Source organism: Belonocnema kinseyi, chromosome 8 (assembly GCF_010883055.1).
Source record: "Belonocnema kinseyi isolate 2016_QV_RU_SX_M_011 chromosome 8, B_treatae_v1, whole genome shotgun sequence".
Taxonomy (NCBI): domain Eukaryota; kingdom Metazoa; phylum Arthropoda; class Insecta; order Hymenoptera; family Cynipidae; genus Belonocnema; species Belonocnema kinseyi.
Window position 1 is genome coordinate 18,646,005 of NC_046664.1, and position 4,397 is coordinate 18,650,401.

General features: G+C 41.0%; 1 protein-coding gene and 1 long non-coding RNA gene across 13 annotated transcripts in view; one reads left to right on the forward strand and one right to left on the reverse strand.

Annotated features, from left to right (window-relative positions):
• LOC117179162 (ankyrin-3-like) overlaps positions 1-4,397 on the reverse strand; it is a 645,468-nt gene that overhangs the window by 424,626 nt on the left and 216,445 nt on the right. The window lies entirely within an intron of this gene.
• Positions 1-4,397, forward strand: part of LOC117179163 — a 171,185-nt gene that overhangs the window by 118,171 nt on the left and 48,617 nt on the right. The window lies entirely within an intron of this gene.

The following is a 4,397-nucleotide window of genomic DNA, read 5'->3' on the forward strand; positions in this document are numbered from 1 at the left end:
AATTCCGACTTTTACAGTCGATGCATTAATTTCGACTTTTACAGTCGATGTATTAATTCCGACTTTTACAGACGAGGTATCAATTCCGACTTTTACAGTCGACGTATCAATTCCGACTTTTACAGTCGATGCATTAATTCCGACTTTTACAGTCGATGTATTATTTCCGACTTTTATAGTCGATGTATTAATTCCGACTTTTACAGACGAGGTATCAATTCCGACTTTTACAGTCGACGTATCAATTCCGACTTTTACAGACGAGGTATCAATTCCGACTTTTACAGTCGATGCATTAATTCCGACTTTTACAGTCGATGCATTAATTTCGACTTTTACAGTCGATGTATTAATTCCGACTTTTACAGACGAGGTATCAATTCCGACTTTTACAGACGAGGTATCAATTCCGACTTTTACAGTCGAGGTATCAATTCCGACTTTTACAGTAGATGAATCAAATCCGACTTTTACAGTCGATGCATGAATTCCGACTTTTATAGTCGATGTATTATTTCCGACTTTTACAGTCGATGTATTAATTCCGACTTTTACAGACGACGTATTAATTCCGACTTTTACAGTCGACGTATCAATTCCGACTTTCCCAGTCGGTGTATTAACTCCGGTTTTTACAGTAGACACAATCGATTTATTATTCCCGACTTCATAGACGATGCCCAAATGCGACTTATATAGTCGATGTTCTCTCTGACCACGTTTTTACGCTCGAACGATGTAATTTTTTCCGACTTTCAGTAGTCGGAATATTTATTTTTCACAACAATATTACACAGAACTGTTCTTAACAGGGGAGAAAGATCCAGACACGAACCCTGAAGATGGCCCTCCAAAGCAGCTATTGACCAAAGAGATTTTGGAAATAATTGGAGTGAACCTAACACTGAAAGAAACAGTCTTTCGTGCAGACGTTGTGGACAGATGGGGTCCCTTGTTAGCTGCGGGACTTAAAAAAGAAGAGAGGGAGAACCTAGCACTGAAGTACTCGCTAAAAGGTCCGCTCCCTTTGGATGCTCCGTTATTGAATCCAGAAGTGGAGATCTACGTCCAAGAAAACGAGAAAAAGCGGGACAAGGATTTCGCTGAAACGCAAAATAAAATCGGCTTGGCGATGGTTGCTGTCGGCTAAACAATAAACTCTCTCATGGAAGAAAACGTGGAAGTGGGTAAGCTCAAGTTACTGGGTACGCTTTGGGACGCAGGAAAAGTCTTGGGCATTGTAGCGGGAAGGCTGAGTTTTTTCGAGGAAAAATGGCGCAAAATCACGCATGACAAATTCGCACTTAATTGTGTTGCTGGTTATAAAATTATTACTAATACAATAGCGGCATAGTTTCGGGAACCTCTAGAGCCACAGCGCGAACAAATTGAGATTGATGAGTATAAACTGGCTATTCAACAACTCATCAAAAAAGGAGCGACTGTTGAGTGCACACCATGCAATGGCCAGTTTCTGTCCACTTATTTTCTTAGGTCTAAGAAAGATGGCTCGAAAAGGTTCATCATAAATTTAAAGGCGTTCAACAAATATGTGGACCCACCACATTTCAAATTAGAAGATATCAGGACGGCCACAAAACTGGTAACTCCGGGAGCATTCATGGCCGACCTGGATCTGCAGGATGCATTTCTTTTAGTTCCGGTCCACGAAGACAGCAGGAAATACCTGCGTTTTTCGTTTCAAGGCTCGACTTACGAGTTTACATGCTTACCTTTCGGTTTTTGCTTGAGTCCCTTCACTTTCACAAAGGTTATGAAACCGGTAAAGAAAAACAACCTAGTCACTCTTATAAAAACTTTCAAAACTAAATCTCGGTGCCCTATTCGCAAATTCGCTCGCCTGATCGGATCATTAGTCGCGGTTTCATCAGGGGCCGAATACGGCCCGGTACACATAAAAAGGTTAGAATATGCAAAAATTGCAGCATTAATACTTAATGACAACAGTTTCGACAAGCACATGTATATAAGCAAAACCCTGATGGAAGATTTTGATTGGTGGATAAACGTCTTGCCTTCAGCAAATAGGAAGATAAGGACAAATGTTTTTGAAAAAGAAATTCTCTCCGACGCGTCGTCTGGCTGGGGCGCGTATTCCGAAGGTCACACGGCAAGAGGCCTGTGGAATAAGGAAGAATGTCAAAATCATATAAATCATTTAGAACTAACGGCAGCTTTCTTTGCACTAAAAAGCTTTGCCTCCGATGTGAGAAACTGCGAAATATTGTTAAGGATGGACAACTCAACAGCAATCTCTTATGTGAACAAGATGGGCGGTACACATGTAAGGGGACTCAGCGAGGGTGCTCGAGAAATCTGGGAGTGGTGCGCTGAACGGGGCATTTTACTATATGCTTCGTATATTCCATCAAAAGAAAATAAAGAGGCCGATAAAGAATCAAGGATAGTGAACATCGACACGTAATGGGAATTAAATAACCAAACATTTACAAAAATCATTAACAAGTTTGGAAAGCCAGAGATAGATCTATTCTCTTCAAGAAATAATAACAAGCGCGACTTGTACTGCGCCTGGCACAGGGATCCCGGAACTGACCTCATTGATGCGTTCACAAAGAATTGGAACCACTGGTTTTTCTACGCTTTTCCACCTTTTCATTAATATTTAAAACTTTGAAGAAAATTGCCACGGACAAAGCAGAAGGGTTAGTAGTTGGGCCTTTCTGGCCCGCTCAGCCCTTGTACCCTCTTTTTCTGTCGATGCTGATCGAAAAACCGATGATAACAAAACCAGCAACTAACTTATTAACATTTAATTCCAGAACTCACCCTCTGGCGTCGAAACTTTCACTAGTGGCAGGGTTAGTATCTGCGAAGCCTTCAAGAGGAAAGGTCTACCGGCATAGACACTAGAGGTAATGCTTTCATCACTCGCACCATCTACAACGAAGCAGTACGGATCTGCTTTGAAACCTTGGTGGAATTTTTGCAATAGGCTGAATTTGGACCCCTTTCAAGCGAGTGAAATTTCAGTACTAAGATTCCTCACTGAAAAACACAAAGAGGGCGCAGCCTACGGTTCCCTGAATTCAATGAGATCGGCTATAGCATTAATTCAAGGACGAGAGCTCGAGGGCAACGCGAACCTTAAACGATTTTTCAAAGGGATATACCGCCTAAATCTACCAAAACCAAAGTATACAAAAATTTGAAACACAGACACAGTCTTACAAAAAATGGAAAAAATTTTTCCCCTTGAAAACCTCAACCTGAATCAACTAACCCAAAAACTGATAATGCTCCTGGCTTTGTCGACTGCGCAAAGGGCGCAAACCCTGGGTGTCATTAAACTACCAAATGTCGAAGAAACCAACGAGGGTTTCGAAATAAAAATTGCGGATCTCATTAAAACCTCAAAAGTAGGCAGATGTCAACCGCTACTCACACTCCCTTTCTTTCGAGAATCTCCGGAATGGTGCACGGCTCTCACACTAAAGAGATACATACAGGTAACAAGCAGTATCAGGAACAAGACCACCAACCTGCTAATCACAACAAAAAAGCCTCACACTGCAATGACTGCTCAAACGATAAGCAGATGGCTTAAGCTGACTCTACAAGAAGCTGGTTTAGGAAATTTCTCAGGACACAGCACCAGGCACGCTGCAGCATCAGCAGCCTTCAAAGAAGGACTCAACATCAACATTTCAAAGAGCGCGCAGGATGGTCGGATAAGCCTCGGACATTTGACATTTTTTACAACAGACCGATAGCCAAACCAGGTGAGAAGGTAGCAACAAAAGTGTTGCGAAGCTCTATTAGGCAAAAAATTGGTGGGCGAAATGAACCGCCGAAATAGGATTAATTTTTTCTGTTTTTTCTAACAAAAAAAAAAAAAAATAAATACAATAAAAAATTTGTTCTAACTCTGAACATCTACGTACGTAATCATCGAAGAACGAGGCTAAGTATAATTGAACGATCAAACGAACTTACCTAAGTGAAGTTCGATCGCAATTATACGACCGCCTCGTTCGAGATGATTACCTCCTACCCTTACAATATTGAAGAAACCCAACCCTAAACAACAAATTTTTTAATTCCTTATCAACTCTAAACGTTATGAGGCTAGGAACACGAAACACGAGAGAGAGGAAACTAGGGGTTTTTTCTCTCTGTTATAACTCTGAAAGTTGTGGCGCATCGCGAAGCGAAGAGGTACTACGTACGTAATCATCTCGAACGAGGCGGTCGTACGAGGGTAGTTCAATAAGTCCTTAGAATGAAGTACAAAAACAATTTTTTTTGGGTAAAACTTTTTTTATTTTTCAACATAATCTCCTTGGAGCTCTATACACTTGGTCAATCGCTTTTCAAGTTTTTTTAATCCTTCAGAAAAGTGCGTTTTCGGAAGT